General features: G+C 46.9%; 1 pseudogene; it reads left to right on the top strand.

Moving 5' to 3' along the window:
* The first annotated feature begins 524 nt into the window (after positions 1 to 524).
* The window catches only part of LOC128949206 (serine/threonine-protein kinase pim-1-like), a 55,284-nt pseudogene continuing 40,232 nt past the window's right edge, over positions 525 to 15,576 (top strand).

Below are 15,576 nucleotides of genomic sequence, written 5' to 3'. Positions count from 1 at the left end.
CGAGTCGCAGCCCCACGGCTGTGGGCCCCCCCCACCGCGCTGCGCCCTCTTTGCGCCGTCGCCGCCGTCGCTTCAGGCTGCCAGCAGGGCACGGCGGCCCCCACCACGGGCTGTCCGCCTGCCGCTGAGTTCCGCACACCCAGCCTTGCCGGTGCGTACCGCACCGCACCGTGGGCACGGCACCACCTGCCTCGCTCGGGCTCTGTGGCTGTTCGTATTGCTGCTCGCTGAGCGCCAGCCGGCCGCACCAAGTTTTGCACCCCGGAGACACTGTCCATGGCGGCGCCGGCTGAGCTGCGCAGCTATACTTGGAGTCTGTTAAGGTACAGTTTGTTTAGGTTGCCAAGTCGAAACTAAGGCCCCTGCTGGCTGCGGGGCGGAGGGAGAAGCGCTCGCACTGGAAAAGCGCTCTGGTCTTGCGCCGCTTGTGTCGGAGCGGGTGAACCCCCTGCGCTGGGCTCCTTGTTTTGCGAGACTCGCCGGCAGGCTGACTCACTGCATTCGCCGCACCCAGCACTGCACCCATGGCGGCGCGGGTCGCTCCCCCAGTGGCGCCTCCGCTCCCCCTGCGGCTGCCGCCGCTACCGCCGCTGCAGCGCAGCATCTCAGGTGAGCTGCCCGCCGTGGCTGCTCCCCATGGCACAGCGCCCATGGCGAGTTCGGAGTGGCACAGCTCCACAGGTGCCCCGAGCCGTGGCTGCTGCCGCCATCACAGCAGGGTCGCTGACCCACTGTGCATATACTTGCAGTGCCAGCACCATAACGCACGTTTTTGCAAGTGTATATGCAGCAATCTCTGGAATTCTCTTCCCAAGTCAACAGTCTATAGTCCTCGCTTTTCTAAAAAGCAAATCTATACCCTGTAATCCTCGTTTCTCTAAAAAGCATCTAAAAAGGTGATTAGCCTCTTGCCTTTCCATTACCTTCTAACCTGATAGTCAGCGCTGCTGCAACCCTTTGCAAAACGTTGACGGCATTCAATCAGCTGGACTTTCCTGTGAGGTCGCCAGGCATTCAGTCAGCTGGACTCTCCTGTGAGGTTACCAGGGCACTGAAGCCCACCCTTTTGCCTTTTTCCAGGACTCCTCTGTATGGTCGCCTAAGGCAGGGCCCGCTTTTTGTGCCTCCCGGGCTGCGTCGGGACTGACACCCAAATACTGTACCGACCGTGGCTCGCAGGCCCAAATCTTCTGTAAAGTCCGTAGGGTCTGTAGGGTCTGTAGAGTCCGTAGGGTCACTGTTCAGGCACCATTTGTTGCAGAATGAGGCCTTTGTCGGGGATGGGCCATTTGTTGGTGAGGGGAGACTCGGACACTCAATATGAGTGATAAGCAAGTTCCGTTTATTGAAGAGAGCATCAGACACTTATACAGCAAATAATAAGCTTATGAATATTCTGTAAGTCAAGCGATCTATTGGTTAAACTATACCATCAACTCTTCCTCATTCGTTTGGGCCTACATTCCCTATTTCCCACGTCTCTCTGTCTACTTGTTATCGTACCCAGCTAGGCCCAAGGACACGCTATCTTGCAGGTGCAAAAACTCAAACTAGCTGTGTTTGGTACTTTCCCAGCCCCTGGTCAGCTAACAAGCGAATGTCTACGTGACCTCTGTCCTGTAGCCATTTCTCCACACTTACCAGTGAGCATTTTCAGTTCTGTCACTCATGTTTAGAGCAAGTTTTCTGTGACTCAGTGCACCAGGTCGGTCCAAAGAAGAGCATTAGGAAGCATCCAGCTGTATCATTTCTCTTCTTCCTTCTGTGTACATGCTGCTTTTTTGAGCACTCTGGCTTTCTGAGCTCCCTCACATGTCTTGATTGTTTTCTGGATAACCAGAGGGATATCAGGATTAAATCCTGTCTCAGCTCTGAGGTCTGGCTTTTGAAGAGCCCCAGTCATCCTCTCCTACTCATCTCATCCTGGTCTTGGTGGAAATATTATGCCTTCATGGGATTGTTGTTCAGCTTTGGGGCATTCTGGCACTGCTGTTCAGTGGAAGATTTTGAGACTTTGAAAGGTTTCCTGGTGTGGCAATTACAATCCTCAATCCTAATGCTTGATGGCGGTTGCAGTTGCCTCAGTTGTGAAACCTCCTGAAAAACATTGTTCTTTCTTTTCTACTTGACTTTTCCTTGACTGTTTCCATCAACAGATTAGGAGGTTTGGGGATATCTTTTCAAAGGGAATTTCAATTAATCTCCTATCTGACATTTCAAAGGGGAACAGTGGTTTGGTTTTTTTTAACCAGCATCTGCTTACCATCCAATTAGCTAATTGCCTTTAATTAACCATAATACATTCCAGGAGAGCAAAATAACAAGGGAACAAAATCAAGTGGTGACGACTCTGTGACTGAACCTGGGCTTCCCCTTTCTCAGGTGCAGGATTCTGGGTAGCCCTTTGCTGGCCACTTTGAGCTCTGCCATGCAGTGCCTTAGGTTTCTGGGGAGGGAAAAGCATCCAGTCCCTCACCTCCAGGTTCACATCTGCAAATCCAGAGGCCAGTGGATATTTCTGTCCATGGGATTTGCACACTGGATGCCCCATAGGAATCTGGTTGTGAGCTTTCCTCAAAAACATGGTGAGATGAGGTGTGCAGGACTCATTTCTTCAGAAGGGCAGGAGAAACCTCTGAAGGCCTCCTCTAAAGGGCCTCCTTACCCAGCAGTCTGACACAGATTTGCTTCTGAAGAGCTTTGTAATTTGTCCTTATTATGTTCTATGTGTGATTTAATGAAAGCCTTTTTCTCTACTGTAATTGAGCTCTTAATCTCATCTGAAAAGCAGAGCACAACCTCTTCAGAGATGGCGTTTGAGTAACAGCCTCTTTGTGTTTCCTCTGCTGTGGTGCTGCTCATGGAGCTGCTCACTCCTGATTTAAGAACAGAAAATAAACAAATTTCTTTGAGTCAAAAATACATCAGTGATGGCACATAGAGTAGGTTTGAATAAAAAACTCTTTTTTCTATTGGGCAAGAGATCTTCCAAGCAGGATCTTCCCTGGTTCTGCAAAGAATATGAAGGAGTGAGTTTTCCTTAGTGAGCCCCTGAGGCTTCATGCAGGTGATGCTCAGAAAATGGCACATGGGCATGGCAGCTGTCAGCAAAACAATTGGCTCTGGGCAGGTAAAAGTTGGCAAGAGATAAGAGTGGAAAGTCAAAACAACAGGATGCTGAAAAACTTGTAAGAGGAATAACGACTTCAGTGAAAATCCGTCATCTTAAAGCTTCAAAACACATTTTTACAAAAATCCACAAAGGTGTCCTGATTTTGATCAGTCTGATCTTCCTAAATAGCATTTTACAATCAGAATTAGGAGTTGAGAGACACTAAAGAAGGCTAAGCAGAGGATTTTTCATTGTGACCTTCGTATATCTTTTTTACTGTGCTGTAGTTTGGAAGGAGGCCCCAAGCTCCAGCTGCAGCCTGGGGAGATCCTGTTGACCTAAACACTCCCCAAAGCTGCTGTGGGGCTGACCCAGAACCAGAATCTGTATGGAACTGGGTAAAATACTTCCCACTAGAAAACACTTGCAGCTTGATGGTGATCCACCATTCCCAGTTCAGACCACAGGCAGTGCCAGTAGTCACCAGTTTGCTGCCTGCTCTGTGCAGAGCTGGCGGCTGTGAGTGGCAAAGCTGTGGGGTGAACAGGCTGGTGGCTTTTTGGGGCACACCGAGCCTTCCATATCTACTGCTTTGTCCCCATTAGAGAGTGGATTTTCCTAGAGAAATACCTGGAGAGTGGGAAGGATGAAGAGCAAATCATTCCCTGCCAGTGGATGCTGTGCTTGTTGCAAACACAAGTTACATCTGGTAGGAGTCCTTGCTGTCAACCCTCAGGGATTCCAGGCTGAGATCAACTCAGCTCTGTCATTTGCCAGGGGAGTGAGGATCAGACTCCACCACACCTCCAGAGCTGGGGACGAGTGGGTTGAACCACATCCAGAGCCAGGATGAGGAATGGGCTGTGTTTTGTCTTGCCATGCACAGCAGATATCCTAATTTAAAGCTGTGCTGCCTTCCCAGATTCTGCTTCTTCCTCTGAGAAGACCCATCCATTTTGATCCTGTTCCTTTCCACCCATCCCTCTAAAGATCCCCGTTCCTGGAGTAATTGGCACTATTGGATCAACTTTTGATGTGACGAGCAGTGGATTTTTGTAGTCAACATGCCAATTTAAAGTGCCACAAATAAAAGATCAATTACTTCTTTCCTGGAGAAGAAATTAAGATAAAATCTTTCAATGTAATGGGCTGAGTGTACAAAGCTAAAGAGGTAGAAGATTTAAATGAGACTGTCTCCTGAGAGGATGTGTTTTTAATGTAAAAGTAACAAAGACAACCCAAACAGTGAGAGAGCATCACTTGAGCTGCACCTCTGTCAGTAAGGGATGGATCCCTCCTGCTCTTTCTCCTGCCTGGGGCACCTGTGTGGGGCTGGTTGTTCCTGTCATTTACCTTTTGATTGCACAACCATTTCTTAGAAAACAGTTGGCTCTTCAGACTCTCCTGGGCATTCAAGTGAGTCCAGGAGATGTGGGGGTGAGCTGATAAGTGGGTTTGGATGGTCCTGGCTGTTAGGTGTTGCTATGTTTCCTGATGCTGGTCTCCAAAGCAATCCCTGGAACGCTGCTTTTGTGGAAGGCAGAACAGCTCTGTGCTTGAAATTACCTGTTCTGGAGAAATGCAATGAATTTTCTGCTAGGAACTGCATGTAAGCAGAGATGGAGCCTGAATTAGGGATCTGCCCTTGTGGGGATCCCTTACACTGACACAAAGCTCTCTGTGCCTCTCCAGAGGGCTGTCACCCTACAGAAACATGTCACTTCAGGGCAGGGAGGGGGATTTGACATCACAAAACATCGAGGGAAAAACATCGAGGCAAATTCTCCTTTTCTGGTCAGGAAAACCAGGGTGTGTGCCTGCTGTGTTCCATGAGCAGCAAATCAATTGCTGAGGGATTTCTGCTGGGAGATTTGTGCTTTATGAAATTCCTGCCAGTGGCAGAGGGCTGGGGAGCTGGAAAGGATAGCGCTGTCTTCCTCCCCTCGGCTGCTTTAATTGTTTGTAATGATTTAATAAGCAGCACTATTCTTCCCCACAGCAAACACAGGTGGCATTTTATTACCTTTATTAGGGCCCCTGTTTGGAATTTCTTTGCTGTATTTCCTTCTTTGCAAGCTTGGTCCAAAACTTGGAGAGGTCAGTGTAAGAACTGGACTTTGTGCTGTCAATATTCTGAGTGTTGAGCCAGCACCGAATCCATGCAATTTTATGGGAAAGAAATAATAAGGACAAATGACATGATTTAAACAAGGAAATGCTCTTGGCTTTGGCATTTTATGTGCACACCAGGAGTGAAAGAGCAAAGCAGGTACAAGCTCCCAGTACTTGCAGAAGAATAAATGGAAATAACTTCCTCTTTAGGCTGGGAATCAGGAGAAAATTTATACTCATCAGAAGGGTGTGTAAGTGGAGCAGCTGCCTAGTGACAGCAGACAGATGGAGAAGGGAAACCCCAAATTAAAGACTTTTAATGTGGAGTTTTTTGGATGTTGGGGTCTTTAGAAGCAGATTTTGAGAGTCCCATGGGCAATGGAGGTGACTTCCCAGGGGAGCATCCCTGTCCCATGCCTGGGATCTGCTGCCCTGGTCCCACAGAGTGATTTGGGTTGTACCTGATGGCTCAGCAGAGCTTGGGGAAATGCCTCAGTGTTGGTTGGATTTGAATGGCATTTGGGTCAAATCGAGTTTCTCCTCTGAGGGATGGAGTCTTGAACTCTCACAGGTTTTGCTTGAGTATTTTTTAATCTGTCCCCCACCCCAAAACCCCCCAGCAGATCCCCTGCTCCTGCCACTCTGTGTCTCCCACAGCTGAGATCCTCAGAGCTTTTCCCTTACACTAAAAGAACTGGAAATCGGCTGGGTTTTGTTGCCTCTTGGCAACAAAATTGTCTCCTATTGTGCAGCTCAGGGAGAAAAAAACCTCTTCCTCCCTTCAGTCTGCTGCAACAGTGTTTTGTTCCTCTTTGTGAAGAACCAGGAAGAAACACTTCTTTTTAAGATGAGGGAGCCCAATTCAATTCCCTTATCATTTTGAGCAAAATAACCCAGTTATTTATGTTGAAAGTCACTCCAAAATTTTGAAGAGATCTTTTTAGAAAATATTTCTCTGGGTGACTGATTATGAGTGGGTATGGGAAGAATCTCTTTGCATTGAACCACTCAAAGCAGTAATTTCTTCCCAAAGAGTAGATGTAATTACATTTTTTGGGTGCAAAAATAAGTAGTAGTGGACCAAAGGAGCTTCAAGCTGATCTCTGTTTGCTGCCAATGACTGAATTAAATGCACAGGGTTCCTATCAGCTCTGCCAGACAAAACGTTGTATTTGGGTTATTGGGGGTTTTGTCAGAAATCTTTGTAGCATGAATAGTTCATGGACTTATCTCTGCTGGCTTCAGCCATTCCTGCTGTCCATCATATCTTGCTATTATAAGGCAGCTCTTTTCATATGTTGTCTTAATTCAGATATCTGAGCCTTTTTCTACTTCTAGTCCCACTTTTCAGTAGGACAAACATTTTCACATTATCTGTGAGTGTATTCAGTGGTGGCCACACAAGTGAAGGCAAGGAGCTGGCAGGTGATAATTTATGAAACTTTCTATAATGGGAAAAAACTCAGCATTCAATTTCCATCTCCTTAGAAATCTCTATTTCTTTTCTTGTCTCTTGTGCTCTTTGTGGCTGGTATGAGTTTAGTGCTTGGAAATGCAATTATATGGATTCCAATTCTTTTGAGAGAGACTAATCTTGTACACAAAGCCAAATAAATTTAACTTTTCAGTATTAAAGCAGTTTGACATCCAGGTTGGGGACCTAGCAGTGGTTAGTGCCTGGCCAGCCTCAGAACACAGAGTTTGTCTGATTTAGGTGAAATTTCATTCATTGGAGACAAAGTAAAATTGCCTCTTATTTGCTCAGCACTAAAAATCCATCTGAAGCTGATTGCCAAGTGATGGGATTAACTCCTGCAATGGCACCATGAAATGAGAGATGGAGAGAAGAATATTAAAAAATGGCATTTCCAACCATGTGCAGGCCCTGATGTCCTGCTGTTGGCTTGGTGCTGTCAAAGGGGCTGATTTTGATGGTTTTAGAGGCACTAACCTGGGCAGTGAAATGCACCTCAGGCAGCAATTGCTTCTCTGGTGTCTGCAAGTGCCTTTATCTCCCTTCGTGCTCCTCAGAACTGAAATCCTGCACAGACCGAGTGAATCTGAGGCTTTGGGAAGGCCCAGTGGTGACAGATTTTGGTGAGATTTGAGTCAGGAGATGGAAGCAGCAGCTGAAGGGGCTGTAATCTTCATCCTTGGGCTCTCCTGCAGGCTGATGCGGTGTGAAGGAGGCAGGGATTCTGTAAAGCAGCTTCTGTAGCTCCTGGGGGAAAAAAACCCAAGTGGTAAGTTCTTTAATTTGTTAGAGTTTCAGGCTGTGCTGCACCTCAGGGCCAGGCTCTGCTTCTCTCTGCTCCAGCTGGTGCTTCCCAGCTGTCCTCTGTGGTTTTTATTTATTTGCAAACCACCTCCCTGACCAGCTTCCACTTTGCTTTAAAAAATTCAGCACCACGTTTGTGGCTGAAGAGGTCCCAGAGTTGGGGAGAATGGTTTGAGATGCAATTTGCATCACAGAGTTGTTACAGCAGGGAAATTGTCCCATCCCTCCTGTGCCTGGAGCTGCTAATCTTGTTCTGAACATTGAAAACCTCTTCAGCTTCTCTCATTATACTTAAATTTGATTACTGCTTTGATTTCACACCTCTTTCACGCGGGCTTTTCCTCTCTCCTTGGCTGGAATTCTCTGAAAAGATAAATTTTATCAAGCCTTGGGACAGTTCCCGTCATCTATCTCTGCTCCTAATGCTGCTTTTAATTATCTTGGGAACCTGAGCATGAGGAAAACTGGGAGGAGTTTAGTGAGAAGAAAAGGAAGGCACAGAGGCCAAAGTGTAAATGCAGAGTCTGGGTCACCAGAGTCTGCAGTGCTGTGGGGATCTGGGCCATGCAAAGTGATGTTTTTCTCTGTGAATGGCTGATTCCTTCTGTATCTCCTCCTGAAATTCCTGTGCACCAGGGCTGGTGCTGGAACTGCAGCCACACAAACTCCCCATGGAGCTGTGTGGGACACAGTGGGAATCATTTATTTGCTGTTTTTGGTGAAAAGTTGTGACATGAACCTCAGTGTCAGGGAGGTGACACGTTAATGCTGCTGCTGTCAGACAGTGCCCACACACTGTGTCTGGAGACAGCTCAGGAGAAGATGAAGAAAAACCAGGATTAAATCCCATGTGCCACTGAACTCTATCAGAGATAAACTGCTTGGAGTGAAGTCTGTGAAGTGACTGGGGAGAGCTGGATGAAAGGGACAGCTCTGAGAAGTGTGTGGTACGTCAGTGATGTCCTAACACTCATCTTTGCACAGAGATGAAAAAGTATCAGTTTGCATGGCGTGAATGTCTGGTGTGGAAATTGTGTGTTGCACAAGCTGTGCTGAGCTCATCTGGCTCTGAAATATCATCTCTGCACCTTAGCCAGGAACAGCAGCAGAGTTCTGAACAGATTAATAAAAATCAGCCATAACCCAGAAGCAAACCTTGGCAATACACATCTGTGGCAGGTGAGGAGACCAAAAGCTTTCATTATTGTTCAATAAAAAAATCCTCTCTCTTGGCATTAAAATGCTTTAGTTTCAGCTCTGCCCCAGACTATCAATGTCAAATGTTTCTCTGGCTGTTGGGGGTAGGTTCTCCCCCATAGCTCTCTGCAGGTTGGTGCTAATTAAAGATGTTCTGTCAGGTTCAGATGTTTTGGTGCCTGACCAGGGAGTGCAGAAAAGGGATTACAAGTGCTGACATTTACTGTACTAGAAAGTCCAAGGGATAAATTTGTGCCAATTAACACCTTTAACTAGGAGGATCAATTCCTGTTGTGCTTGTACCAGAGTCTGGGCACAGACGGGGTTTCCAAGGGAAATCTTGGTCCATGTAGGGCTGGGGCTCCCTCCAGGCTGGTCCAGCCCATCAGGGTGCTCAGGAACAGGGGTTCCCCACAGCCCAGCGCATCCTCCTTAGCCCTGGGGCTCCCAAGGGCAGAGCCATGGCTGAGGCTCTGCAGGAGCAGGCAGGCTCAGCCCTGCTCCAGCATGGGATCCCATGGGACAGGGCACGCTGGGATTTGCCCCTGCAGCTACCAGGTGTGTCCAGAGAAACTGCAGGGAGGGGGTGACCTCTGTCAGTGGGACCCCTCTGTGCACAGGTGCCCCCACTCCTGGGGTGGCTGTGCCAGCTCCCCCAGGGACCTCCAGCCCTGAGAACCTGGAGCAAGTGGAAACCACAACTTTGCAAATGCTGCCTGTGCCCAATGCAAATGGTAAGAGAACGGGGTGTGAAAAATAAATTGTTTATTACAGAAGAACATCAACAACAATACAGAACACTTGAACAATGTAAGAACACTTGTAACAACAACAATCCGTAGAACGTATATACATAAGAACCTATCTAGCTAAAATATATGAAATTCATTTGTAGAAGATAAAAAAATTCTAAAAGTCTTAAGTCCTAAATCCTATGCCTAAAGACAAAATACTGTAGAACATATGTACAAAAGGGTGGCATCTCTGTCCGGAATGTTCATCAGTGCTGGAAGAAAAGCAGGTTCCGTGGTCACTGCAGTCAGGCACAGAGGGCTCTTCCATGTGTCCCCAGGTAGGCACATGTGGGCAAAGCAGGACTCTGCTACCAGAGCTGAGCCTGGCTGGCTGTGGGATGGAGCTTGAGTGGCCCAAAGTGAGCACAGGACAGGCAGTGTGTGGCCACCAGACTCCAGTTCGCGAGGTGCCCTGTCTCTGCACAGGGACCAGCCTAGCTCCAGTCGGGCAGCAGGGGACCCACTCTGCCTGTGGGGATCACGTGCCTGTCCTGCTGCTGGCATTGGTCTTCATCCCAAAATCATATCCTCTTCCTCATCTTTTATATCAATGTCCATGTCCTCAGTGTATTCTTCCATTTCCACTTCCATCTCCTCCTCTTCCTCATAAACATCCACTTCCATTTCCTCTTCCACATCCACCTCCATCTCTTCTTCCATATCCATATCCACCTCCATCTCTTCCTCTTCAGTCTCTTCTTCCTCCATTTCCACGTCCTCCACTGTAGGAGTCTGGATGTCCACCTCCATCTCTTCCTCTCTGTCCATGACAGCCTGCAGAGGTGGCAAAACCTCAGAGTGGGGTCCCTGTCCCACACCATCCCCACAGAGCTGCAGCCCACTCGGGCAGCTGGAGGTGTCCACCTCCATGGAATGGCACCGTACCTCCCTCAGTTGACAAATGAGACAAAGGATAAACGTGAGCATCCTGAAGTGATGGATGACAAAATCCAGGCACTAGGGAGCTCTCAGCACTGATGGGAGTAGCAGCAGGCAGGTGACAAGAAGGGCGGCAAGAACGGTGACGAGGGTGAGCAGGAGCGGACCGAACAGTTGGCTGACACAAGGGCCAGTGGTTGAGTTGTTCTCTGTGCTGGGTGGTGGCACTTCCAGTTGGAACATGGGATGTGACATCACACAGATCCCAAGATTCCAGGGTCAACAGAAGTGGTCACTGGGGATCCCTGAATGGTTGGGCTTGAAACGGACCCTGAAGATCATCTTGTTCCAAGCTGAGCAATCTTCCCCCAGACCTTGGGGGAGCCCTGTTCCCAAGGATGGGGCATGCACAGCCTCTGTGCCCAGCCTGGGCCAGTGCCTCGCTGTCCTCAGTGTAAAACAGCAGCTTCCTTAGATCCAGCTTCAATCAATCGGCAGTTGAAAGCCATCCCCCTTGTCCCGTCACCACAGGCCCTGTTGAACTCTCTGTCCCCTTCTTTCCTGTGGGACCCTCCCAGTCCTGCACAGCCACAGTGGGGCCTCCCAGTGTCTCCTCTTTTCAGGCTGAGCATCCCCAGTCCCACTTGGACAGCAGTCAGTCAGATCAGGGGACGTCAAGGCTGAAGGGTAGCAAATAGCATCAGGAACTGAGAGATGGAAGTTTTAGACCCAGATTTGCCTCTAAATGTACAAAATTAATAACAGTGGAGGGAAAGATGGTGGGACACTTGGTCTAACTGGTGAATTTTATTTTTTTCTTCTTTTCTGTCATGCTGATGGTTTTTCTGTTTGAAAGGAAGCTTGGCATAATGTCCACTGTCTTCTCCATTTGTGAAACACCAAGCAGAGTCTGGGCAGGCTGATGATGCAGAGCAAAACCTGCAAATATACTGGTGATCCTGAGTCTAGGGATGCAGCTAAACCCAGCCAAAAGTAATTTCTGGAAAGTCAAGCCTGGTTTACATTTTCTTGAGTTTGGCTATGCCAACTTAACCAGTCATTTATAAAAAAGCAAATAAAAAGCTCAAACCAAAACAGACAAAAACCCAAATAAACAAACCCATGCAAACCAATCAAACAAATAAAAAACTCCAAATAAAACCAAAGGGAATGAGGAGTTAGTGTTAGTTGTGAGGATATCACATCAGGCAAATGGCTGCTTCCCACAGGATCACCATAAAAAGCCACATAAAACAGCTGCTCCAAAATATACCCAACAGGAGAAAAATAAAAAGTGATACATGGCAACTTTGGGGGCAGCTCCACATTAAGGTGAAGGATGAGCAGTGGTTCAGACCCAGCATTCCGCACCCTTCAGGCTGCTGTTTGCTCCTGATAAAAGACCCTTGCAGGACTGTGGCTCCTCTCAGTGCAGTGTAAATCATCCCCACAGCTCTCAGCTGAGCCACTGGCATTTCCAGAGCAAGATCCAGGCACAATCCTTAGCATCTGTGGAAGATCCTGAGCATCTTCATGCCTAGAACCACAAAACAGCTCAGGCTCTCCCTGGACTGGGTTTTCAGGGGAGGTTTCCATATGCCTGTGAGATCTGTTCATCCCTCAACACATCTGACTTTATGTACAATGATGCATTTTTGTTCCTTCCTTGTTCCTGTGTGCCAGTGAGGAAGCATCCATGTGAATGGAGGATGTTGTGCACAGGAACATTTATTCCTGGATTGCCATTCTGCTTCACTGTCACTCAGCTGAACATGGTCCTTTTCTAAGAGGGACTTACAAGAAATGTGTAGGAATTTTGGCTCTGAGAGGAGCAGAAAGCACATTTTCTACACCCCATTCCCAGCAGATGCAGTTTCCCTGGCAGAACAGTGATTGCCATTCATCTTCCTGGGAAGATTGTGAAGACATTCAGAGATCACAGGTTCAGCTGGCCTTTGGCTTTGTGTCCCTCATTTCAGATAGCCAGTTTCAAGGGCCATTGAAAGAGGCTCATGTTTGCCTTGCTACCCAGAAGTGCTGTAGTTATTTCTAGGAGAAAACAAAAAATTGATTGTCCTCTGGTGTGGTAGAAATCCCACCACAATTGTGAGTCTGTGAGCAAAGACAGCCTGTGCTTTTTGGGGCTGTAACAGCTGAGAGTGTGGCACAGCAGTTTTTATATTATTTTTAGAGTGCTGAAAACATTGTTCGCAAAACAATCTTTCTCTCCTGTCTTCTGTCATAAACTGTGGAACAGAGAAAATGGAAAGGAGCAGAGGTTTGTTTAAATTGACTGGGGTTTTTAAAGTCTTAAAACAGTGTCAGCTTGATGCATGATACTTTAGAAATTGGATTAGTAGCACCTATTTCATCCCACCAGAGAAGTGGGATTGAAGACTTCCAACAACAGAGACACTAGATGTGCAAGAGCTCAGTTTTCCATCCCTCACACAAGTGTTTTGCTGTACTATTTTAAGCAGCTCAGCCAGATATATTAAAATATTGCTCCAAACAACAGGAGAATGAAAATGTTCCACCAAATGGGGAAAAATAAGAAAAGTGGGCGGCAGCTCTTTCTGAAGAGCTTGTGTTGATTTTGCAAAGTTGGATGCAAACAAGGTTTGCCATATTTCTTTCCTAGAAAAATGTAGATATTTAATAGAAATCTGTGTCTGAGGCTGCTAAATTGGGTATGATTTTAGATCTGGGTGGAGCAGAACAGGTTCCAGAGAAGCTGTGCTTGTGTCACCCTTGGAAGTGTTCAAGGCCATGTTGGATGGGGCTTGGAGCAACCTGGTCTAGGGGAAGTGTCCTGAGTATGGTGAGTCCATGGAAAGAAACTTTTGGTTTTCCTGAGATGCTGCCCTTGCAAGGGAAGCTCACAAATACCCCATAGTTTGAAATGCTCTGAGCAGAACCCAGCTGTGCTTTCTCACAGGTGATGAGGGATTTTCACTTGTATTTTATGGGGGATTTTCAGAGGGCAGTGCAAGAGCAGCTGAGTGTGTTTGACAGGCAGAGAGGGCCAGTGTGGCAGCAGCTTAATGCAATGGAGCTTTTCCTTCTGTGACCCTGTATAACCTGAGGCACTCTGGGGCTCTTGGACCCGGCAGCTGGACAAGTTAATCATTGTAACAAGTGATAAATTAACCTGCTCCACTCTCCTTAGCATGGCTGTGATGAGCATTAAGTAAACCAGTGAGCCCTTGCCAAGGTGGGAGCTTGTTCTTAGCCAGGGAGCAGGGAGAAAATATTGCTTGGAGTCAATAAAGCAACTCTGCTTCCCCAGGAAGAGGAAAAGAAGTAATTAAATATGTGAGTGCTGCATGGAATAATTTGCACAAGGATATCTCTTGTCTGCTATGCAGGAATGTTCCCAATCAACTATGCTTCTCCTGACCTTTATTTTTCTGTATTTCTAAAAAATCATAAAAGAGACTCTTGATTTAAAAAAAACCAAAGCACCTTGTGTGGAAGCATTTTTTCCTTTCTTCAGAGTGCCTCTTTCTTTTGGTCCCTCCAGAGCTCTCACTTCATTTCTGCTGTTCCTCGGAGCACAGGCTTACCTCTTTCCTGATCCCCTGGGCTTGTTTTGCCTCTGGGTGTCATGAACACTATTAATTGTGGGGTTTTTCTCTCCATCTTAAATCTGTCTCTTCAAGTGGTTTACCTTCATTTACCTGTTCGAGTGATGGATTTTTCTCACCTTTTATTACTTAGTGCTTTTTCTTCATTCTCTAAACCCAACTTCTCCCTTGCCCTGTGGCTGTTAGATGCCATTACAGGAGCATTCATTCTTTCTCTGCTGCTTGTCTGAGCTTTCACAGGGAGCTGAGAGCTCTTTGGGGTTAAACTTGACTCACTTCAGTGCCTTCCTTGATGCTGCCTGTGTACTTGGACACTTTAAGGGAATAAAGTCTCAGTGTGAAGATTACAGCTGTGAAATAATGGCTCTTTTGAAGAAGACAAGAATGCTGTTGTCAATCTTTTCAAGGATAAACTGAGCACCTTCTTTTTGGGGAGAACCAGGCTCAGCTCAGCACAGAGGTGGCTGATGCAGGTACCCAGGTTTGGAGGGAAGGGTGCAGCTCCTGGGGGTGTGTTTGTGGGAGGCTGTAAGGTTTGTGTGGGGTCCTTGGAGCAGTGGGAACACCCCACTGGGAGATGCACAGCAGGAAATGGGTGCACAAAGGGCCTGAAGTGTGACCAGCTTTGGTGAAGCTTTCCATAGGAAAAAATATTTTTACTGGGATTTTGGACAATTTGAGGCTCCTTCTCATATCCTTTGCCTGATGAACATTCCCCCTTTGCAAGAGTGTGGGAAATCCTGAGTTCACACTATGAAAAGCCCTGATCATTATATTTTTTTTTTTATTTTTCAATGTTGTCATCCCAGCAGGAGTCAGAGAAAGAGAATACGTGTGACCTGCCTGTCTTTGACTTCGTGACAGGAACAATGTCAAGGGGAAGCTGGTCAGAGGAGCATCACTGCTCTGTCCTTAATTTTCCTGCACAACTGAGGATGATTTAAGAACTAAGGCACAGCCAAGACCTTTCCTCCTCCTGTGCTCATCAAGCAATCAGTGCCTCATCACACCTCAGTTTCAAACACCTCGTTTGCATCTGGCTGACCTTGACTGCCCTCCCTGGATGGGAAGATGAAGAGGTGGAAGTGTGAAAGATTGGGATTTTATGGGTGAGTTGTGAAATAGTGTCTGGTGCAGGCTGGTTCTGTGGAAACATCGTGTGCTGTGCCATGGAGGATGAGAGTAAATGGATTAAACAGGAGATAAAAAGGGCAAGGCACCTGGTTAGCTGCTGTTGAAGAAAATGGTGGGGAAAAAAATACATGTAAGAAATATGTCAGAGATGGTCATTAACTGCACTGCAGGGTCAGAGCTCCTTTAGTAATTGGCCATGTAGTGAATACTAGAAATTATTTTAAAAGTTCCTAAGTGACTGAGGGCTTTTAGTGAATGGTTGGGGGAAACAAAGGAATACTGTTTCTGGCAGAACTTTTATTATAATTTAAGCATCATCCTCTTTTTGAGATAACAGCTGCTTTGAATAAACTGAAATATCTTCTCCATTAGCTCTGGCAGGAACTGGATAAAGCTCTCATTCAGGTAAACTTTAACATTTGTCTGTAGAATAATAAATTTAATGAGAGTCATAAAATGTATTGTATGAGTAAGGATTGTGCT

Source organism: Melozone crissalis, unplaced genomic scaffold (genome assembly GCF_028551555.1).
Source record: "Melozone crissalis strain CALT ecotype California unplaced genomic scaffold, PUWL_Pcris_2 ptg000201l_1, whole genome shotgun sequence".
NCBI classification, from domain to species: Eukaryota; Metazoa; Chordata; class Aves; order Passeriformes; family Passerellidae; genus Melozone; species Melozone crissalis.
Note: the sequence above shows the minus strand (reverse complement) of the source record. Positions and strands in the feature narration are given on the sequence as shown.